Source organism: Lynx rufus, unplaced genomic scaffold (assembly GCF_022079265.1).
Source record: "Lynx rufus isolate CCGP_SWC_20201006 ecotype Redwood Valley unplaced genomic scaffold, mLynRuf1.p SCAF_9, whole genome shotgun sequence".
Classification (NCBI taxonomy): domain Eukaryota; kingdom Metazoa; phylum Chordata; class Mammalia; order Carnivora; family Felidae; genus Lynx; species Lynx rufus.
The window spans coordinates 36,369,288-36,395,184 of record NW_025814897.1 but is presented as its reverse complement, the minus strand read 5'-3'; positions in this window follow the sequence as shown (position 1 = coordinate 36,395,184).

Here is a 25,897-nt window from a genome sequence, read left to right as displayed (position 1 = left end):
CCATATTCTTCATACCAAAGTATCAAACACAAACTTTTGACTTCATGTCATTGTTATCATGGATTTTACCTTGACTTATCACCTGTTGATAGAAATGAACACTAGGTGACTACTTCACTTTTCTTCTAATGTCACGTATTCCTGCTTACTCAACAATATAGTATCAGCAGTTCCTATCGTCACTTTCATCTGAAACATCAAATATTTCTTTTCTACTGTAACTTCTTCACTCTGTGATGAACTTTGGCCTATGCTGGTCTTGGTCTTTTGTCCAACTATATTCCCTATCTACCTTCGCTTGTTTGGAAATTTCCAATTTCATGACTTCAAATATTAACCAGAGGATGATATCTCACAATTTGTCTCTAGCCTAGTCCTCTCACCTGAACCCCATACTTAAATATCTAACAACTTAGTTCTAGTTATCACAAACATATCTTGTCCAAAACTAAACTTCTGATCCACTCCTCCAAATTTTGCTCTCTTCCCAGTTTCAGTGAATAGAAATACTACTTGTTCTCTGTTTCAGACAAAATTTGGCTTAACGTTGGTTTCACTCTTTCTTTCAAACTGTAGATCCAATACATTACTAACTTAAAAAACATTTTTTTAATCTTCAAAACATATCTAAAATCAGGTCTTTTTTTTTTTTTTTCCTTTTGATCTATGTCACACCCAATCTAATCTGAACTTTGATTGATTTTAGCCCAGATAATCACCATGGCCCTCACTGGTCTAACAAAGTCTACCCTTGCCCTGCTTCCCTCTATTTGTTTTCAAATATATGAGAGTGGCCATATTAAAATATGTGTCAAAACAGATGGTTTATCAGGTCATACTTCCATGGCTTTACATATGATTCAGAAGAGAAACTAAATTCCATATAATGCTTTACAAATAAGGTCACTGTATAATCTATCATCCAAACAGATGCATTTCTGAAAATGAATAGGAGCTCTAGTCATAATTACACTAACCAATAGATGTGAACTAAAGTTCTGTTGGACAAACCTGAGCATATGGCCATCCTACTCCAAAGGTTTCATATAATCTAGTCCCCTGTTACCTTTTAACTTCATCTCCTTCTATTAATCCTGTAATCACTCTGCTATGGCCTTACTGGCCTCCTTGCATTGTCTCCAAAATGCAAAGGACACTTGGACATTTTCTAAAATGTGCCTAAAACACACATCTCCAAGATATCACATGAGTCATTCCTTTATCTATTTCAGATATTTTCTTAAATGTCACCCTTTATAACAACCCTCTCAGACTGAGCTGTTTAGCATGCCAATGTAATAATACATCCTGTCCCTCTTGCTGCTTCATGCTTCCTCCATAGCATTTATCACCATCTGATAAACTATATTTTATTTATTCCTTGTGTTCCTCTAATCAGAATATAAGCTCCATGTGGAGAGGTATTTTTGCGTTGATACCTTTTTTAAAAAATCTAATCCATTTGGTATTGCGTTTTATAAGGTGGTGGTTATTAAACTTTAAACTTTGCATAAGCTTGTCGGGATTTTGTTTTATATCTCCCAAATCACACATCTGAAATTCTTATGTTCAAATTTATGAGGTTTTGCAAATATACCCGATGCTTGCTTAACTATGACTGACTTTAGTACCAACTCATGGACATATTTAAAAAGATGTTACATTAAAAAATTTGTCAGAATATTTCATTGTTATAAGTGAGAAGATTGAGGGATGGGAATATGTCAACACAGGTATTTAGTCCAACATGCCACCAGGAAATGAAATTTCCTAGGTAGGATTTTAAAAGTGACCAAATCTAGGGGTACCAGGTGGCTGAGACAGTTGAGCATCCAACTTTGGCTCAGGTCATGATCTGGCAGTTCAGAAGTTTGCACCCCGCACGGGGCTCGCTGATGTCAATGTGGAGCCCTCTTCAGATCCTCTGTCTTCCTCTCTCTGCTCTTCCCCTCCTCATGCTTGCTCACTCTCTCAAAAATAAAATTAAAAAAAAAAAAAGAAAGTGACCAAACCTAATAAATGATTGCCTTGTGTTTCAATTTGATCTTATATCTCAAATGCCTTCAGATGTATAAAGTTTGAGGATTTATTAAAAATAATACCAATACTCATGGTATCTCTTCATGTATATTTGAGGGAGTTAGGACACCAGGTACTTTTAAAAAATTCCTTCAGATTATTTATTGAAATCATCATCATGCCTCACATTTGTCCAGGTTCTCTAGTCTAAAAACCACTTAAGGGAGTAACATCAATTATTGCTGATGCCTTCTAAGAAAACTGTACTTTTTTTCCTGTGGTTCCCTAAAGCTGAAAAACTCACTTATGTCGGTAAATAAACTTTTTTATACCAGAAGTATGTCATAATTGTTCACTTAAGTGGGTGGCAGTGTACAAAGTCTCTTAAATTGAGTTCCTCTGCTTTTATCTACCTCTTCTCCCTGAAGGACTGCAAGAATGCTTAGTTCAGATAAAAGAACAGAAGCCATGCCATTTACTTAATTTTGTTTACCTGGCCATTCTTTTAGGTTAAAAAAGAATTCCTTGGGTAGCCTGGGTAGCTCAGTCAGTTAAGTGTCTGACTAAGGTCATGATTTCATGGTGCATGAGTTCAAGCCCCACATTGAGCTGTCTGCTGTCAGCGCAGAGCCTGCTTCAACTCCTCGGTCCACCTCTCTTTCTGTCCTACTCTCTCTCTCCCTCTTCTAAAATAATAAATATAAAAAAAAAGAATTTCTTGTGTAGAAACTTAGGAAAACAAGAAGAAAAATAATTGTCACCCAAATTTCAGTACTGAATTTTGAAACTGTGACATTTAGTGATGTTAAATAAAGATAATGTTAAATAAAGATACTCTGTGACATTTAGTGATGTTAAATTGGCCTCATCATTTCTTATTTTTCAGAAGATATTTTGTAGAGAAGTAATTACTGTATCATAAAAAAACATTTTCTATATATTCATGATTCATTTTGATGGTGTTTATGTACATATTTTCTTAAAATGATATTCATTTTATAATGGATTAACCTACGAAGAAAGAATTATTCTTTTCTATAACGTTTTAAAAGATGTGTTATGACATCCCATTGTTAATGTGTTAAATTCTTTAAAAATCAGCTGTCTCTAGTCTTAAAGTTTAACAAAGATGACGAATATTCTTGGGAAAACTTCTCAAATACTCAACTGTCAGAGGAACACAGTTTGTTGTTTTCTAATGAAATATGCAGTTAATGACATTCCCCACAGGCATTGCTGTTCCTTATTGTATGACTTAATCAAAAGAAATATACATTAATCTTCTGATATTCACATTTTGCCTAAATACTCATACATATACTCATGATGATTTATAATACATTCCTGTACTTTTTTCATCTCAGATGTTCTAAGCGTTTTGTGAACATCAAATATTTTTCAATGCAGTATTATGTGATAGAAGGAGCAGGAACTCTGGATCCAAAATGACTGAGCTTGTATTATTGCCTCTCAATTCATAAGCTATGTAATTTTTGAAAATTAAACTTATGTTTCTCAACCTGGGTTTGGACTTCTGAAAATGGGAATTATGCCTATGATCTTAAATATTTGAACCCAGTAGAGCTTGTGTAAGAAAGAGGGGATTTCATTAGTGGGATGAAATCTTCTAAGACATCTCATAAATAAGAACGGGAGTATTGCTGAGATTCCAGATGCATTGAAATCAAGTCCTAAAGCACCGTGAAGAGGTCGACAAGAGGCCAATAAACTTTATATTACATATGGTTCACTCTGTCTTTTTCTTCAACTCTAGAGTGTCTATTGACTTACAAGTTCACATGGGTGGAAGAATTCTTGTTTAAAAAGAGGTTAGTTGTCAATTGTATATATTCACAGATATATTTGAACTTAGGCTAAATGTTCCTTGCTTCAGTGTCAATCTCACGGTTCATAGACAATTAGTGACCAATTTTTGTTCAAATGATTATCCCTTGACCAGTCTCATGGCCAGAATATATGCATGAAATTGTAAAAACAGAGTTGGTTTCTGCTGTAATCAAATGGATAAAGTAGAATTAGGTGAGAAGAAAGATTTAAATAGTAAAGGATGCCTGCTTTTTAAAAATTTTTAAATGTTTTTATTTATCTTTGAGAAACAGAGTGTGAGCAGGGGAGAGGAAGAGAGAGAGAGACAGAGAGAAAGACACAGAATCTGAAAAGGCTCCAGGCTCTGAGCTGTCAGCACAGAGCCCGATGCAGGGCTTGAACTCACAAGCCGTGAGATCATGACCTGAGCTGAAGTTGGATGCTTAACTGACTGAGCCACCCAGGTGCCCCAAGATGCCTGCTTTTTAAATAGTTTCTCAGTATAGTCAGGGAGATACTAATAGAAATGAAAATATCAAATAGAAGGTCTGGCTATTAATTGATACTTACATTTGCTTATATAAGCATTGCCATTCCAGTGAAGTGGCTTTCTTGTGCCACCCTACTAAAATGGTATAATAGTTCCTTTAGCAGTTTTACTAGCAAACCAAATGCTGGCACAAGTGATTTAAGAATGTTCAGAAATTAAAAAGAAGAAGAAGAAGAAGAAGAAGAAGAAAAGAAAGAAAGAAAGAAAGAGGAAGGAAAGGAAAGAAAAAGAAAAAGAAAGGAAAGGAAAGAGAAGGAAAGAAAAAAAGAGGGACTTGGGTGGTTCAGTCAGTTAAGCATCCCACTCTTGATTTTGACTCAGGTCATGACCCCAGGATTGTGGGATCTAGCTCTGTGTCAGTGTCCATGCAGAACGTGGGGCCTGCTTAAGATTCTCTCTCTCTACTGCTCTCTCTTTCTCTTTTTATAAAAAAAAAAAGAAAAAAGAATGCTCAGAAATTAGACATCACTGAATGGAGTAAGAACAGGAGAACAGAAATAGGAGACTGTAGTAGATATAATGTGGTGGCTGAAAAGACCATGCTTGTGAGCACATTTGAAAAAACTCATTTAAATGCATAAAACACTTAAGTATTTAGAGGTCTGTTTGAATGGAGGCTGGAAGACCTATAATTTTAAGAAGATACAGAGAAAGAAATATCACTTCATAAGTGGCATTGTAATTGCATCCAGACTGGTGAATGTAGTTTGACTTCCAGGTTAGTTTGGCTAAGAAACACATATCATCATGACAACTATTACTATGATGTAGAGATTACTTACATTATCACCTTTTGACTCTCAGTTTTGCGGGCACTCAGCTAAACTACATTTCACAAATCCTCTTGATTCAAACTAGAAATAATGTCGATATGTTCTGGACAAAGAAGGAAATGATACAAGAAACATCCAATTCTGTTCACATAATGTGTCATATACTATTATCTTTTTGGTATGCCTAAATCTTTGAGGACCTATAAGTTAGCATTGACACAAAAGTGTAAGAAATCTCTCCCTAGTTCCCTGATGATAGCACTTATCCAAAGAAGCTGGTGAACAAAAACTGGTTACATCTTAACCAGTGTAAAAAATAACCCTTTATTGTGTTAAGGCACTGAAATTTGGTGCTTGTTTACACACTAATGGTCATCCTCGTTATTATAGAAGAATTTTAATATAAAGTAGGTTAAAACTACTTTATAAAATTAAAGAATCAAAACAGATCCAAAATCTGACCAAAAGGAGTTCTCAGATGAGGACAGCAAAAAAATAGAAAAGTAATCATCAAAATTAATAATAATAATAGCCCAAGATGAGCCAAATGCATATATGAAAAAAGACACTTGTCAAGTCATATTACCACAATGTTTCATGACACTGAATATTAAGAACTTAAAAGTAGCTAGAGAGAGTAAAAATTTCTCTTGAAGAACTAGTCTAAGAAGAAAAGAAATTACTTGGTACACACGCTTTCTCAAGTTTTTACCAAAGTAAAAAGAAAGACATCTTCACAGATGAAGACAGAAGATCTAACAGTCAAAGCCTGTTGCTTAGAGTACCTGATTCTAGGATGTGGTCAATACCAGACCTGAGAGAACTTGTCCATTTTAGGTAGGACAGTGGGTGGCTAAAGTAAGAAGGCCATTAAAAAAATGGACCTCATATTATCTGACATATGTGAGCACTTTGAAAAAAAAATTAATGGACATTGGAACATTTGGGAAAATTATTAAATTGTAAAAATAAATTTAGGAATATTAAAAAATGAGAGTTATTAATTCTTGGAAGTAAGTACAAAAAGACATTTTCATAATATATGCTTCAACTAACAAGAAAATATTATTGCATAATCATAATAATATAGATATTGGGGCGTCTGGGTGGCTCAGTTGGTTAAGCACCCAACTGCAGTGCCGGTCAAGATGTCCTGGCTCATGGGTTCGAGCCCTGTGTCTGGCTGTGTACTAGAGACTGGGTAGCTAGGTGATGCCATTTTCACCCCTCCCGTGCATTTGCATACACACCTGCAAGCACCACAACAATCCACCCCAGTAAGCTAAGCAGCACATTCTAGTGGAGAATGGAGCCATTACACTCATCCCTGCCCAACTGGGCCAACCTCTCTCTTCAGGGACACCACAAATCTCTTCGCCTGCTTAGTTTACAGACTATAGAGTGATTCATAGTTTGACTTCAAGGGGAAACGATGTAATTTCAATCATATTTCAGTCTGTTTGTTGATCCATCTATTGAATTTTTATTTTCTTTCTATTTTCTTTTCTTTTACTTGAATTCAGAAAGAGAAAAAATATTTTTATTTTCAATTTTTATTAAAAATATTTTTCTTTATATTTTTCTACTATATTTTTATCTTTTTGTAAATGTTTCAAAGTCTATTTTACTTCCATCATTTCATTTTATTCTATTTCATTGTATTCATTTTCTCAAATTTTCAAACATGTTTCTTTTCCTTTTTAATTGTAATCTATTAAGCTTCTTTCAATAACCAGACCAAAACACACGTAGGATCTGGCATCATTTATTTGATTTGTGTGTGTGTGTGTGTTGTTTTTAATTTTTTAATTTTAATTTTTTCCTTATTAATTTCTTTTCTTCATTCAAAATTATGAAACAAAGGAATTCATCCCAAAAGAAAGATCATGAAGAAATGATAGTCAGGGACTTAATCAACACAAATACAAGCAAGATGTCTGAACCAGAAATTATAATCACAATAATAAGAATACTAGCTGGGGTTGAAAATAGATTAGAATCCCTCTCTGCAGAGATAAAAGAAGTAAAAGCTAGTCAGGATGATATAAAAAAAAAAGCTACAACTGAGCTGCAATCTTGAACGGCTGCCACGGCAGCAAAGATGGATGAGGCAGAACAGTAAATCAGCAATATAAAGGAAAAATTTATGGAGAATAATAAAGCAGAAAAAAAGAGGGAGACTAAGGGAAAAGAGTATGATTTAAGAATTACAGAAATCAGTGACTCATTGAAAAGGAACAACAGAATCATAGGAGTCCCAGAAGATGAAGAGAGAGAAAAAGGGGTGGAAGGGTTATGTGAGTAAATCAGAGCAGAAAACTTTTCTAATCTGGGGAAAGACACAGATATCAAAATCCAGAAAGCACAGAGGACTCCCATAAGATTCACCAAAAATCAACCAACAAGGCATAGCATAGGAAAATTCACAAAGGACTCAGGCAAGGAAAGAATCATGAAAACAGCAAGGGAAAAAAAAAAGTCCTTAACCTATAAGGGAAGACAGATCAGGTTTTCAGCAGACCTATCCACAGAAACTTGACAGGCCAGAAAGGAGTGCAGGATATATTCTATGTGCTGAATCGGAGAAATATGCAGGCAGGAATTTTTTATCCAGCAAAGCTGTCATTCAAAATATAAGGGGAGATTAAAACTTCCCCAGACAAACAAAAATTAAAGGAGTTCATGATCACTAAACCAGCCCTAAGAGAAATTTTAAGGGTCACTCTCTGAGGAGAGAAAAGATGAAAAAAAAAAAAGACCAAAAGCAACAAAGACTAGAAAGGACCAGAGAACACCATCAGAAACTCCAACTCTATAAGCAACATAATGGCAATAAACTGATATCTTCTAGTAATCACTCTAAACGTCAATGGACCAAATGCTCCAATCAAAAGACATAGGGTAACAGAGTGGATAAGAAAATAAGATCCATCTATATTCTGTTTACAATAGACCCATGTTAGACCTAAAGACACCTTCAGATTGAAAGAAAGGAGATGGAGAACCATCTATCATGCTAATGGTCACCAAAAGAAAGCCAGAGTAGCCATACTTATATGAGACAATCTAGACTTTAAAATGAAAACTGTAACAAGAGATGAGGAAGGGCATTATATCATAATTAAGTGGTCTACCCACCAAGAAGATCTAACAATTGTAAACATTTATGTTCCAAATGTGGAGGTACACAAATATATAAATCAATTAATCACAAACCTAAACTCATTGATAAAAATACCATAATAGTAGGGACTTCAACACCCCACTTATAACAATGGACAGATCATCTAAACAGAAAATAAACAAGGAAACAATGGCTTTGAATCACACACTAGACTAGATGCACTTAACAGATGTATCCAGAATATTTCATCCTAAAGCAGAGGAATATATATTCTTCTCCAGTGCACATGGAACATTCTGCAGAATAGATCACATACTGGAACACAAATCGGCCCTTAACTCATACAGAAAGATTGAGATCATACTGTGCATATTTTCAGACCATAACACTATGAAACTCGAAATCAGCCACAATATAAAAATTGGAAATAGAACAAATACTTGGAGACTAAAGAATGAATGGACTAACCAGGAAGTTAAAGAGAAATTTAAAAAGTACATGGAAGCCAATGAAAATGATAACACCACAGCCCAAAACCTCTGGGACACACTAAAGGGAATCACAAGAGGAAAGTATATAGAAATCCAGGCCTTACTAAAGAATGAAGAAAAGTCTCAGATACACAACCTAACCTTACACCTTAAAGAGCTAGAAAAGAACAGCATATAAAACCCCGAAACAGCAGAAGACAGGAAATAATAAAGATTAGAGCAGAAATCAATGCTATCGAAACCAAAAAAAAAAAAAAAAACAAAAAAAAAAAAAAAAACAGAACAGATCAATGAAACCAGAAGCTGGTTCTTTGAAATAATTAACAAAACTGATAAAATTCTAGTCAGTTTGGTAAAAAAAAAAAAAAAAAAAAAAGCAAAAGGACCCAAATAAATAAAATCAAGAATGAAAGAGATCACAAAAAACACAACAGAAATACAAACAATAATAAGAGAATATTGTGAACAATTATACACCAATAAAATGGGCATTCTGAAAGACATGGACAAATTCCTGGAAACATATGAACTAGCAAAACTAAAACAGGAAAAAATAGAAAATTTGAACAGACCCATAACCAGTAAAGAAATTGAATAAGTAATCAAAAATCTCCCCCAAAAACAAGATTCAAAGACCAGATGGCTTTCTAGGGGAATTCTATCAAACATTTAAAGAACAGTTAACACCTAATCTCTTGAAGCTATTTCAAAAAATAGAAGTGGAAGGAAACTCCCAAACTCTTTCTATGAAGCCAGCATTACTTTGTATCCAAAAGCAGAGAAAGGCCCCACTAAAAAGGAGAACTATAGACTAATTTCCCTGATGAACATGGATGCAAAAATCTTCAACCAGATATTAGCCAACCAGATCCAACAATACATTAAAAAATTATTCACCACGACTAAGTGGGATTTATACCTGAATTGCAGGGCTGGTTCAATATCCGCAAAACAATCAATGTGATTCATCACATCAATAAAAGAAAGGACAAGAACCACATGATCCTCTCAATAGATGCAGACAAAGCATTTGACAAAATTCAGCATCCTTTCTTGATATAAACCCTGAAGAAAGTAGGGATAGAAGGAAAATACCTCGAGATCATAAAAGCCATGTATGAAAGACCCAGCGCTAATATCATCCTTGATGGGGAAGAACTGAGAGCTTTCCCCCTTAGGTCAGGAACAAGAGAGGGGTGTCCACTCTCACCACTGTTATTCAACACAGTATTGGAAGTCTTAGCCTCAGTAATCAGACAAAACAAAGAAATAAAAGTCATCCAAATCAGACCACCAAGACGTGGTCAAACTTTCACTCTTCTCAGATGACATTATACTCTATACGGAAAACCCAAAAGATTCCACCAAAAAACTGTTAGAACTGATCCATTAATTAGCGAAGTGTCAGGATATAAAATCAATGCACAGAAATCATTTGCATTCCTATACACCAAGAATGAAGCAACAGAAAGAGAAATCAAAGCATCTATCCCATTTACTGTTGCACCAAAACCCATAAAATACCTAGGAATAAATGTAAACAAAGAGGTGAAAAATCTATACACTGAAATCTATAGAAAGCTTATGAAAGAAATTGAAGACGACACAAAAATATGGAAAAACATTCCATGCTTCTGGATAGGAAGAAAAAATATTGTTAAAATGTCAATACTACCCAAAGCAATCTATATATTCAATGCAATACCTATCAAAATAACATTAGCATTCTTCACTGAGCTAGAATAAACAATCCTATAATTTGTATGGAACCAGAAAAAAAACCAAATAGCCAAAGCAATCTTCAAAATGAAAACCAAATCAGGAGGCAACACAATCCTGGACCTTAAGCTGTATAACAAAGTTGTAATCAACACAGTATGGTACTGGCACAAGGACACTTGGATCAATGGAACAGAATAGAGAACCCAGAAATGGACCGACAAATGGATGTCCAACTAATCTTCGACAAAGCAGAAAAGAATATACAATGGAATAAAGACAGTCTCTTCAGCAAGTGGTGCTGGGAAAACTGGACAGTGACATGCAGAAAAATGAACGTGGACCTCTTTCTTACACCATGCACAAAAATAAACTCAAAATGGATGAAAGAACTAAATGTAAGACTGGAAGCTATCAAAATCCTCTAGGAGAAAACAGGCAAAAACCTCTTTGACCTTGGCCACAGAAACTTCTTACTCAATATGTCTCCAGATGCAAGAGAAACAAAGACAAAAATGAACTATTGGGAATTCATGAAAATAAAATCTTCTGCACAGTGAAGGAAACAATCAGCAAAACCAAAAGGCAACCAATGGAATGGGAGAAGATATTTGCAAGCGACATATCACATAAAGGGTTAGTATCCAAAATTTATAAAGAACTTATTAAACTCAATACCCAAAAAACAAATAACCCAGTGAAGAAATGGGCAAAAGACATGAATAGACACTTCTGCAAAGAAGACAGCCAGATGGCCAACCAACCCATGAAAAAATGCTTAACATCACTCATCATCAGGGAAATACAAATCAAAACCACAATGAGATACCACCTCACACCTGTCAGAATGGCTATCATTATTAGCCACCTGGGCAACAACAGAAGTTGACAAGGATGCAGAGAAAGAGGATCTCTTTTGCACTGCTGGTGGAAATGCAAACTGATGCAGCCAGTTTGTAAAACAGTATGGAGTTTCCTCCAAAAATTAAAAATAGAACTACCCTATGACCCACCAATGTCACTACTAGGTATTTATCCAAAGGGTACAGGTATGCCGTTTTGAAGCATGCACCCCAATCTTTATAGCAGCACTATCAACAATAGCCAAAGTATGGAAAGAGCTCAAATGTCCATTGATAGATAAATGGATAAAGAAGATGTGGTATATATATACAATGAAGTATGACTCGGCAATCAGAAAAAGTGAAATCTTGCCATTCGCAACTATGTGAATGGAACTAGAGGGTATTATGCTAAGCGAAATTAGTCAGAGAACAGCAAATATCATATGACTTCAGTCATATGAGGACTCCATGATACAAAACAGATGAACATAAGGGAAGGGAAGCAAAAATAATATAAAAACAGGGAAGGGGGTAAAAACAAGAAACTCTTAAATATGGAGAACAAACAGAGGATTACTGGAGGGGATATGGGAGGAAGGAATGGGCTAAATGGGTAAGGGGCATTAAGGAATCTACTCCTGAAATAATTGTTGCACTATATGCTAACTAACTTGGGTGTAAATTAAAAAAATAATAATAAATTAAATTAAAATAGTAAATAAATAAATAAAGTAAGTAAGTAAGTAAGCCAAAATCCTCAATTACCATACATAATAAGAACTCAGTGACTAATGTCTAAAATCTAAATAGAAAAGAAAATAGGTAGTAAATAACAGGAAAAAAGGAAATGCATGAAAATATATCTAGAAAATTAAAAATGGTTTTGTCTAGGGACTAAACTTACAAGTAAGCAAGAATGAGACAAAAGACTGTTACTTTTCATATTAGCACTACTTTATTTTATGTTCATCAATATTTTTAATAAATTTTTTGAATGAATAAACTATATCTAGATATATATGATGCAGATAGATATAGGCTGGATTTATATTTATTGTTTAATTTCAGTTATAATACAAATATGCTCTCAATATATGCATACAAACAAATTTATTGTATCTGTCTAATGATTTGAATGATAGATCTGTAGGGTGTATATATTTTATAAAAGAGAAGGCAACCATTTTCTTCATTTTTTTTGTGAAGATCATATCCAGACCATTGAGCCATAACTATGCCTCAGACAGTTTTTCACTTAGGAGGTCATTAATTTTCTGAAATTTTCCAGACAACTTGTTATTAAACAAACACCTTCAACCAATTCGAGCATAATAGGCTACAATTGGCTTTTTTTTCCTGTGGTAAGTGACAAACTTCATCAGAAGTACAATCAATGACAACCTGAAACATCTAGATCAGTCTAAAGGTTTAAAAATCTAGCTAGGTAGGATTAAATCAATGAAATCACCAGTTGAACCAAATAAATTATGTATTTTAATCACCAAACATTTATTTTGAATTTTGTCTCTCCCCCACTCACACTCTGTCTCTGTCTCAAAAATAAACATAATAAAAAATTTAAGAAATGAGGTTGTTGAAGAAATAAAGTTGAAGTCACTCCTGACCAGAGTCAGTGCTTAACACAATATGACTACTGTTCTTATAAGCAGAGAGGAAGGAGAAACAGACACATAAGGGGAGAATATAATGATGAAGGCATAGGTTGAAATTATGCAGCTACAAACCAAGGAATATCCAGGATTGCATGCAAACCATCAGAAATTATGAAGATGCAAGGAAGAATTCTCCCATACATGTTTTAGAGAGAACATGAACTTGCAGACTTCTTACTTTTGGACTTTTAGCCTCCAGAACTGTGAGACAATAAATTTCTGCTGTTTTGCAACATCTTGTTATTGTGGTGGGTTGTTATGGTTGCCCTTGGAGAGTGATACACCACACAGACACAGACACACACACACACACACACACACACACAAGCACACTCCCTAGCCAACCTTCTCCTGGTTGGAGATATAAAGCCAATCTTTTGTATTTCAATCTTGGAGCTGACCTGCCTCTGGCCACCTAAGACACTGCTCATGAAAAAGTTTAGTTTGTTTCAAAACCTCCATAATTTTTTTTGCTTTTGTTTTTGTCTTTTTTCCTGGCTTATTTATTCCTAGAGCATCAAGTCTCTTTTTATGTTTTCTGATTTTCTAAAAAGATTCCAATATTTTCTTTTTATTAACGTCTTCATTTAATGTTGTTATGTTAATTTTTTTTGTTTATTTATTAGAGACGAGAGAGAGAGAGCACAAGTAGGGGAGGGGCAGAGAGAGAAAGAGAGAGAGAGAGAGAGAGAGAGAGAGAGAGAGAATCCCAAGCAGGCTCCGCACTGATAACACAGAGCCCAATGCAGGGCTTGAACTCATGATCCATGAGAGAATGACCTAAGCCCAAACCAAGAGTTGCATGTTTGACTGAGCCACTCAGGTGTCCCTAATCTGTTCATACTTTATTACCTCTCACCTTTGGATATGTTTTCTCATTTCCCAAAAGTCTATTTTTAATTTATTTAAATATTCATTGAATCAATGCTCTAAAAAACACCCTCAGATTTATATTTTTATTATTTTGGCTTCCTCTACTCTAACAACTACGACAACTGTATAGATAGATAGATAGATAGATAGATATAGATATATATACACACACACACACATACATACATACATACATATATACATATATATATATATATATATATATATATATATGTAAAGGATATGGGAAGTTCTAGCATGTTTATTCTAAAAAGGGTTCTATTTTACATATTTGGGGAAGATAGCTTACAGCTACCAGGGATCAGTGCTGGGTTTACTCAGTGAGTTATAGTTTGGAGAAGCTTGTTATTTACATTTGAAGCCTTGACTTTTTTCAACTGAGATGTTTAAAAATGAATTTTAATAATAAACTGCCACATTGTTCACTTTAGTTGATTTAGAGCAATGTTTAGAGAACTGAGAAAGTTGATTAAAATAACTTGCTGTTGATTTGTCATAGAGGCCTATAAATTTTGTAGTAGTTTAATAAATTCCTTTTGCTCAAATTTAAACTAAGCTGTTAGTTTGCTCTCATTTATGGGTTGTGCAAGGTAGGAGAAGGCATCCCCTCTATAAATTGTATTAGACCACAAGGCCTTACTTACAATCTGAGTACATGTAGCAGTGTTTTAGAAACATGTCTTATCCAGACAAGCATCTTAGCCTCCTTTCTCACAACATTACTATTCCTACATTCCTTGGATACAGAAACTCTGAAGTTCCACTGCTGTTTTTCATAGCTTTTTGTAAAAAATAAGGCATTCTTCTGGAAATATCGAGGAAGAGGTGAGATATATTCACTTTAAAAAGCAATTTTTTACCCTGCAAACAATCTAACTTATGCCTTCACTATTATAAGACAGAAAGATATAGATCTTTATTTATCCAAATAGATTTCAGAATAATGATGAAGCTTCTCTCTCTCTCTTTCTCTGGAGGGGAGGATGTAGGCAAAAGGCTTCCTAATTTGGGGGGATCACTTTCTGTAATGGATCTCACAGCACATACAGGTACAATCTGTCCTTTACCATGTTATTCTGTCAACACTGGGGCTTGGGGAACTGATACATGCTGTTGCTCTAGCTGCTGATTTTGCAACGAGAAATAAAATGTCTTTGTTTCTGATTCCAAGGCAGGCATCCTTTAATTTTTTTTTTAATGTTTTAATTTATTTTTAAAGGAGAGAGAGAGACAGAGCATGAGCAGGGGAGGAGCAGAGAGAGAGGGAGACACAGAATCTGAAGCAGGCTCCAGGCTCGGGGCTGTCAGCACACAGCCCCATGTGGGGCTTGAACTCACGAACCGTGATATCATGACCTGAGCCGAAGTCGGACGCTTAACCAACTGAGCCACCCTGCCTCCCTGAGGCAGGCAACCTTTAAAACCTACACACACGCGCACACACACACACACACACACACACCATACACGCAAATATAGTATATGTTTATATATACAGTATGTAGATATCGATTTGGATGTGGATATAGAGATAGAAATGATAGATGGATATAGATTTATACACATAGCAGCAAGCTAACTTGTTAGTTCATAAGTACAATAGAAACTCAGGCCCTTCTAATTTAACAAATGTCTTTTACATTGTCTATAGTACTGATGCAGGTTTAAATTTGCTTTAGACACATAAGGATAGTAGAAGACCTGTCCACTGAAAATTGGCAGGCCAGAAGGGAGTAGCAGGAAACATTCAATGTGCTGAATAGGAAAAATATGCAGCCAAGAATACTTTATCCAGCAAGGTTGTCATTAAGAATAGAAGGAGAGATGAAGGCTTTCTCAGACAGACAAAAACTGAAGGAGTTCATGAGAATTAAACTAGCCTTGCAAGAGATCCTAAGGGGGACTTTGTAAGTGGAATGCAGCTAAGAGTACAAAGGACCAGAGATGTCACCACAAGCATGAAACCTACAGATAACACAATGACACTAAATCCATATCTTTCAATAATAATGCTAAATGCAAGTGGACTAAATGCCCCAATCAAAAGACATAGGGTATCAGAATGGATTAAAACAACAACAACAACAACAAAACAAGATCCATCTATATGCTGTCAACAAGAGAACCATTTTAGACCTGAGGACACACACGGATTGAAAGCAAGGGGATGAAGAACCATCTATCATGCTACTGGAAGTGAAAATAAAGCTGGATAGCCACACTTATATCAGAAAAACTAGATTTTAAACTAGAGAATGTAACAAGGATGATGGAGGGCATTATAGCATAATTACAGGGTCTATCCATCAAGAAAAGCTAACAATTTTAAATGTTTATGGCCCCATTTTGTAAGAAGCCAAATATATAAATCAATTAATCACAAACATAAGCAATCTTATTGATAATAATGTGGTAATTGCAGGGGACTTTAACAAACACTTATAGCAATGGACAGATTATCTAGGCAGAAAATCAATAAAGAAACAATGGCCCTGAATGATACACTGGACCAGATGGACTTGACAGGTATATTCAGAACTTTTCATCCAAAAGCAGCACAATACACATTCTTCTCAAGTGCACATGGAACATTCTCAAAGGTAGATCACATACTGGGTCACAAAACAGCCCTTAATAAATGAAAAATATTTGAAATCATACCATGCATATTTTAAGATCACAATGCTATGAATCTTGAAATTAACCACAAGAAAAGTTTTGGAAAACCTTCAAATGCATGGAGGTTAAAGAGCTTCTTACTAAAGAAGAAATGGGTCAACCAGGCAATTAAATAAGAAATTAAAAAAAATATATGGAAGCAAATGAAAATGAAAACATGACAGTCCAAACCCTTTGGGATGCAGCAAAGGCAGTCCTAAGAGGAAATACATTGCAATCCAGGCCTCACTCAAGAAACAAGAAAAATCTCAAATACAAAATCTAACAGCATACCTAAAAGAACTAGAAGCAGAACAGAAAAAAAAAAAAAAAAACAGGCCAGCAGAAAGAGAAATAATAAAGCTTAGAGCAGAAATAAACAATATAGAATAATAATAAGAAGAATAATAAGAATAAGAATAATAATAAACAGTAGACCAGATCAATGAATCTAAAAGCTGTTTTTTTGAAAAAATAAACAAAATTGATAAACCCCAGCTAGACTCCTCAAAACTAAAGAGGACCCAAATAGATAAAATCATGAATGAAAAAAGACAGATAACAACCAACACCACAGAAATACAAACAATGATCAGAGAATTCTATGGCAAATTATATGTTAACAAACTGGACAAGGTGGAAGAAATGGACAAATTCCTAGACACCCTCACACTACCAAAACTCAAACAGGAAGAAATTGAAAATTTGAACAGACCTATAACCAGCTAAGAAATCAGTTTTTTAATTCAGTTATCAAAAATCTCCCAACAGATAAGAGTCCTGGGCCAGGTGGCTTCCCTGGGGAATTTTATCAGACATTTAAAGCATAGTTAATACCTGTCCTTTTCAAGGTGTTCCAAAAAAATAGAAATGGAAGAAAATCTTCCAGACTCATTCTATGAAGCTAGCATTACTGTGATTCCCAAACCAGACAGAGACCCCACTAAAAAGGAGAATTGCAGGTCAATATCCCTGATGAACATGGATGTAAAAGTTCTCAACAAGATACTAACAAATCAAACTCACAGCGTATAAAACCAATTATTCACTGTGATCAAGTGGGATTCATTCCTGGGCTGCAGGGTTGGTTCAATATTCACAAATCAATCAATGTGATACATCACATTAAGAAAAGAAAGGATAAGAACCATATGATCCTGTCAATAGATGCAGAAAAAACATTTGACAAAATACATCTTTTCCTAATAAAAACACTCAAGAAAGTTGAGATAGAAGGAACATATCTTAACATCATAAAAGCCATATATGAAAAGCCAGAGCTAATATCATCCTCAATGGTGAAAAACTGAGAGCATTCCCCCTGAGATCAGGAACACGACAGGGATGTCCACTCTCACCACTGTTGTTTAACATAGTGGTGGAAGTTCTAGCCTCTGAAATCAGACAACAAAATCAAATAAAAGGCATCCAAACTGGCAAAGAAGTCAAACTTTCACTTTTCGCAGATGACATGATACTCTACATGGAAAACCTGAAAGACTCCACCAAAAAGCTTTTAGAACTGATACATGAATTCAGCAAAGTCGCTGGATACAAAATCAATGTGCAGAAGTCAGTTGCATTTCTATACACCAATAATGAGGCAACAGAAAGAGAAATCAAGACATTTGTCCCATTTACAGTTGCACCAAGAACATTAAAATACCTAGGAATCAACCTAACCAAAGATGAAAAATTTCTGTATGCTGAAATTATAGAAAACTTATGAAAGAAATTGAAGAAGACACAAAGAAATGGAAAACTATTCCATGTTCATGGATTGGAAGAACAAATATTATTAGAATGTCAATACTACCCAAAGCAATCTGCACATTCAGTGCAATCCCAATTGAAATTGCACTGGCATTCTTCTCAAGGCTAGAAAAAACAATCATAAAACTTGTATGGAACCACAAAAGACCTGAATAGCCAAAGTAATGTTGAAAAAGAAAACCAAAGTGGGAGGAATCACAATTCCAGATTTTAGCCATTACTAGAAAGCTGTAATCACAAAGACAGTATGGTATTGGCACAAAAACAGACACATAGACCAATGGAATAGAATAGAGAACCCAGATTTGGACCCACAAATGTATGGCCAACTCATCTTTTAGAAAGCAGGAAAGAGCATCCAATGAGGGGGGGGACAGTCTCTTTAGCAAATGGTGTGGGAGAACTGGACAGAAACATGCAGAAGAATGAAACTGGACCACTTTCTTACACCATACAAAAAAAATAAACTCAAAATGGATGAAAGACCTAAGTCTGAGACAGGAAACCATCAAAACCCTAGAGGAGAAAATAGCCACAGCAATTTCTTGCTCAACACGTCTCCAAAGGTAAGAGAAATAAAAGCAAAAATGAACTATTAGGACCTCATCAAGATAAAAAGCTTCTGCACTGCAAGGGAAACAATCAACAAAACTAAAAGTCAACCAAAGGAATGGGAAAAGATAGTTGCAAATGACATATTGGATAAAGGGTTAGTATCCAAAATCTATAAAGAACTTACCAAACTCAACACCTGAAAAAAAATAATCAGATGAAGACATGAATAGACACTTTTGCAAAGAAGATATCCAGATGACCAACGGACACATGAAAAGATGCTCAACATCACTATACACCAGGGAAATACAAATCAAAACCACATTGGTATACCACCTCACACACAACAGAGTGGCTAAAATTAACAACTCAGGAAACAGCAGATGCTGGTGAGGATGTGGAGAAAGGGGAATCCTCTTATACTGTTGATGGGAATGCAAACTGGTGCAGCCGCTCCAGAAAACGGAGTGAAGGTTCTCAAAAAATTAAAAATAGAACTACCTTATGACCCAGCAATAGCACTGTTAGGAACTTACCCAAGGGATACAGGAGTGCTGATGCATAAGGGCACATGTACCCCAATGTTTATAGCAGCACTTTCAACAATAGCCAAATTATGGAAAGAGCCTACGTGTCCATCAACTGATGAATGGGTAAAGGTGTGGTTTATATAAACCACAGAATACAACAGAATACTACTTGGCAATGAGAAATAATGAATTCCTGCCATTTGCAGCAATGTGGATGGAATTGGAGTGTATTATGCTAAGTGAAATAAGTCAGTCAGAGGACAGATATCATATGTTTTCACTCATATGTGGGACTTGAGAAACTTAACAGAAGACCATGGGAGAAGGGAAACAGATATCATATGTTTTCACTCATATGTGGGACTTGAGAAACTTAACAGAAGACCATGGGAGAAGGGAAAGGGGAAAAGTAGTTTCAAACAGAAAGTGAGGGAGGTCAACCATAAAAGACTCTTAAATATAGAGAACAAACTGAGGGTTGATGGGGGTGGGGGGACCAGCACAGAGGAGAGAGTAAAATAGGGCATGGGCATTGAGGATGGCACTGGTTGGGATGAGCATTGGGTTTTGTATGTAAACAAGGAATCACGAGAATCCCCGAAACCAAGAGCACACTCTATACACTGTATGTTAGCCAATTTGACAATAAATTATATTAAAATAAGAAGAAAGAAAGAAAGAAAGAAAGAGGAAAAAGAAAGAAAAAGAAAGAAAGAAAAAAGAAAGAAAGAAAGAAAGAAAGAAAAGGAAAAAATATATTTGCTTTAGACAGATTTATAATATGGTGTGTACATTAAATCATAGTATTCTATGATGTCAATTTTACTGATTTTGAAAAATGTGCTATTTTTATGTTAGTGACTGTCCTGTCTTAGAAAATATACACTGAGGCATTAGTAGCTAAAAGGGAGGATGCCTGGGTATCTCTGTCAGTTAAGCCCTTGACTTCGGTTCTGGTCATGATCTCACAGGTTATGAGTTTGAACTCTGCATCAGGCTCTCCACCGTCAGTACAAAGCCTGCTTCAGATTTTCTGTCCCTCTCTCTCTGCCTTTACCTCTCTCTCCTTCTCTCAAAAATAAATAAACATTAAAAACAAAAGAACTAAAGGGTCATGATGTCTAGAATTTACTGCAAATGGTCAGAAAAAAAGGTCAAAAGAGAGAGATTCGTAAAGTAAATGTAGCAAATGTTCACAAGTGGTGAAACTGGGTGAAAGTTACAAGAAAAATAAAGACCCCAAAAGACCACCAGGAATTTCTCTTGATCAGGCATTGATACATTTATTAGACCTCCTTCTGTAAGGGAAAACCTCACTGTGACCAAGTCTTAGTAGTGTCTCAAAATGGGTGAATAAGGAGGATAAAAAGGCAGAAAAGACAAGTCTTGCCAGATGGGAAGCTGATTAGGATTGGGAAGAAGTGATAATGAAATGCCACTGAATTGGTGAACATAGCAAAAAAAGAAAGTCTTGATATAGTTCTTCATGAGCAAGTTATTAGTCCTGATAAGTAATCTGTTTCAAAGGTTCAGTCTTATCTCCTTGGAGGAGATAGGTCCTGGAGAAGCACCTAAGACATTTTTGCTTGATTTCAGTATTAACACAGGGACTGGAAATTTTGTTGGCTTTAGTTTTTATCTTGTAACTTTTAAAATAAATTTTAATTATAGCAGAATACAGATTTGTAAATAATACATAATAGTCTCAGCTATCTATATAGTCATTGGAGTAAAATATTAACTAATTGAAGGACTGTGAGAAATATAAAATGAATAATTAAATAGATAAGCATCATTAAAATAAAGGTCTCTATGAGTTTAGTCATCATAATTTCATAGCCATACAATACCAGAGTAGAATAATGCTTTAAATACATTTCTTTGTTGGTTAAGTCAAATTACCAAGCAAAGAAGTCAACAATCCCTGTGAATCTATAAACAGTTCCTTTAGTTTTCTGCAGAATTCAGAAATCAGATACGAGTTCACAAAAATACAGAATGCAAAATACTTTCATGTAAAATATAAAGTACTTTTAGGTAAAAATATAAATAAGCAATGTAGAAGGCTCACAAAGACCTATTTTCAACAGGTGGTTGTTACTAATTATGTTATAGTTGTTTGACTAAAACGTGCAGCCGCTCCAGAAAACAAGTGTCCTTGTAGTACAACACACTGCTATGAGAAACTGGCCAAGACTATTAGTGATCACAAATCCTCATGCCATGGTGTTTTTGTTTTCCACTTTTCACAATATTTTTAAATATATATATTTGCTGTGTGAAAATGCTAAAAGATATCAAAAGATATCAAAAGATATCATAATGAGACTCAATGTTATCCTTTTAAGTTTTAAAGTTTCTTGGTATTTTCCTGCCATGTTTCTACAAATGTATAAATTTCATTCTTAGAGAACAATAATCCCCCAAATGAAACAACAGCATTCCATTTTCAAGCATCCTCAGAACACTAAGCATATCACAGTTTATATGTTCTTATACATTTATATTGTTTATATGTGAATATTTACATATTGGTACACATATCACAATGTATGGAATGTAAGAATATAATATTTAGAAATACATACTCTATCAATGCCTTCAAAATTAAGAAGCAAAGAACAAATATTTTTTAACCCATTATAAACTTTTACTTATGTATTATATATGTGAGCTCTCTCTCCATATGTAAAAATTTTCTATACATACATAAAGATATGTATATATGTATATAAAGAGTTTAATATACGTATATATACACACACACAGCCATATGCTTATTTAAGAGGAAAATTTCTCAGCCTTACTTTTTAATGTCACCTTCTGCTCTTTAACATATTCACTTCCTTAGAAGCCTAAGTACCAGTTCTCAGCTACTCAAATATTGTCTTACATTATAGGGAAAACAAGCAAAAGTGTTGCATAAAAGAGGCACAGTCAAGCTTCCTTTATGCATGGGCATAGATTTTAGAGCTTCGTTTGCATTTTCAAAATCACATTTGCACATTTTCCTGGGGCATGAATCTGTGGTGACATTTTAGTATCACACTTCTTAAAGCATGATGACAGAAATGGATCTATGAATAATTGAGCTAACCCAAACCATAATATAATTTAATACATTCATAAGTAGCATATCTGCACTTAATACATTTCTGGTGTTATAGAATTGTTTACATTAAATTTATAAGATAACTGTAAACTTAAAGATTGTCCTTAGGTTTGCTTTTTATTGATGACTTTCTGGGTAGGTTTCTTTTTAATAGTCTTGGCTGATGGTGTTGATTTTTATACCATACAATTATTATTTTTAAAAATAGTTTGTAGTAAATTGTATTTTAACTAATCCACTGTTGACTGGGGAAGAAATTTTCAGGTTCTGTATCCACTGTATGTACTGAGATTTATTATTTAATTTTGATGTACGTTTCTTTGTCTTTACTTTCTTTTTAATTTATTTATTTTGAGAGAGAGAGAGAGAGAGAGAGAGAGAGAGAGCAGGGGAGGAGCAGAAAGAGAAGACAGAATCTCAGGCAGGCTCCACAGTCTGATGTTGGGCTCAAACTCATGAACCCCGGGATCATGAACTGAGCCAAAGCCAAGAGCTAGATGCTTACCTAACTGAGCCACCCAGGTGCCCCTTTTATTTGTCTTTAAAATGAATTTTCATGTGAGCAGCATATTGGAATTGTAGTTAAGAGAAAGGTAGCAGATACAGACTAGACTTCAAATTATGCCTGCCATCAACTGCCTGTATGACCCTAACAATTATTACTATCCCTGTTCCTCAGGTTTCTCATCTGAAAAAGATGACATACTATAGAATTTGTATGAGTATGTATGAGTTAATTCATGTTAAACATTTAAAACAGCACCTCTTTTATAATAAACATCTAATATGCAGCAGCAATTAATTATAACCAACAGGTATTAAAGACAATAATGCCACACTATATTCTTCAGAGAGTTGAAACAGATACACTACTATATTGTTTGCAGAAATCAAAATTTCAAATGCAGGTAATCTTTAAATTAGCTATTCTACTTACAGAAATTTATCTCATAGAAATATTCACACAAGCCTGCAAAAATAAAAAAAAAATGCATTACTGACAATATTGAACTATTGGAAAACAACTAAATTTTCACAATAGAAAATTGTTTTAAAAGTCCTGTTTTGGGGCTCCTGGGTGGCTCAGTCGGTTGAGTGTCCGACTTCGGCTCAGGTCATGATCTCACAGCTTGTGAGTTTGAGCCCCGCGTCGGGCTCTGTGCTGACAGCTCAGAGCCTGAAGCCTACTTCTGCTTCGGTGTCTCCCTCTCTCTCTGCCCCTAACCCACTCACATTCTGTCTCTGTCTCTCTCAAAAATAAATAAACATTAAAAAAAATAAAAAAAAAATAAAAGTCCTGTTTTAAATCGCTTGAAGTTGATGTAAAGATGACAAAGAAAAAGTCTACATCAATTTTGTGAATGAAGGGATGTACAGAACAGTATGACATCATCCAGTAAATATTTGTGTGTTTAAATGCAAAAACTGGAAAAACTCACACCAAGGTGTGGTGGGAAAATTAATTTTAGATTATTAACATTTAATATTAACAAAAACGTAAATAATAAAAACCCTCACATATATAAGCAAGTCCATCTAGAAAAATATCTATCATATTAGCATACTATACACACCAGAGTTAATAGTAGGTATCTTTGTCAGTGATGTATAGGAAGCTATGTTTTCTGATTTATGTATGTGCACAGAAAAACTATGTTTAGTAATGTAAAATTAACTGGTGGCTTATAAACACTATATTACTCTAATGAAAAAAAATAATGTGTTTATTTTCATAAGTCACTTTTTCCCATATCACCTTATACAGTAAATTTAACTTATCCACTGCTTCCAAAGATACTTCCACTATACTCACAATTGTGGGTCTTCGTATGCTCCTAACGTTGCCTGAACTTTTCTTCTTTGTTTATTCAAAATCTGCCTAATCTTTCACCACACATTTTTTTTAAAGAATTTTAATGTAGTTTAATCTGCAGCTCTGGAATTTACCTACCTTTCAATTTGACTAACATATCTTTTAAAAATGTCATATACTATTATGGTTATTGTATGATCATCATTTAAAAAAAAACATTCATTCATTCATTCATTCATTCACTCATTTATATACCTATTCCTCCCAGCTTGGTGGTTACCTTTTTGAAATGTTTCTTTGAAATTTACTTGTTTGTCTCTTTAGAAAATTACCCATAAACTGTATCTGCATATTTAGTTGATTGATTAACAAGGTAATTATAGTTTGGATAGGATAATGACCATTTTTGCCAATATTTACATATTCAAGTAAATTATTCCCAAACACAAGTGATAAAAAAGCACATATTCAAATTTCCTATTGCCTGAAGAAAAGAATAATGAAATCTGAGTCTACAGGGAAAAATACTTAAAAGGCATTTTCACAGAATGCTTCTAGCAGCACAAATTTTATCTGTGATCCTGAGAAGTCCATAATACCCAAGGATTCAGGGACATCAGGAGTCTCAAAACATTCTTCAAAGTTTGACTTTGCCTGGAGAAATTCAATGCAAGTTACACTCAGCCCTTATTGTTTTCTGTAGGTGATGTCAAATTTTATTATTTACCAAAAAAATGTTTTGAAGTTTTTTTAAAGCAAAAGATTTTTCCCGTGGGTAAGGAGCAGTTAAGGAAATGAATTGTGTACATTTGTTTACTATATAAGCCTTCTGTTATACTCATATCAGGAATGCAAAAAGTAGTATATAAACCCAGTAAGTAAAATATCATGGTTAAGAACTGAACAGTTGGCCTTAAAAATAGAATCCAGTTATAAATGAAATGGAAATGTAATGTGAGGTATCAATCACTGAATATAATAGGTGTACTGAATCTATGGGAATCTAGTAAATTCATATATACACATACATACATACATGCATACACACACCTTGGTACTGAAATAATTAATGTACGGTGTCTCAGTCAGTTAAGCCTCTGTCTTCTGCTCTACTCATGATCTCACAGCTCATGAGGTAGGGCCTCGTGTTGGGCTCTGTGCTGACAGTTCAGAGCCTGGAGCTTACTTTGGATTCTGTGTCTCCCTCTCTCTCTGCCCCTCCATCACTCTCTCTCTCTCTCTCCCATTCAAATAAACATTTAAAAAATAATAAAAATTAAAAATAAAATGAAATGATTAATGTAAGAAGAAAAACATTAAATGTTAGAAATCACTCACAAAATCAATTAAGTAAATATCTGATTATAAAAATTCCTTATATTAAGTCACTGATTCATTAAAATTTAATAAAAAGAAGTATAAAATATCTCCACTGTCTCTTCCTCTAGAAATGAGAAAATTGAGGCACAGAATGGTAATAAATAAAAAAAAAGTAATAAAATGTATGTTTCATAATTTCCTATTCCATGTTGTCTCCCAAG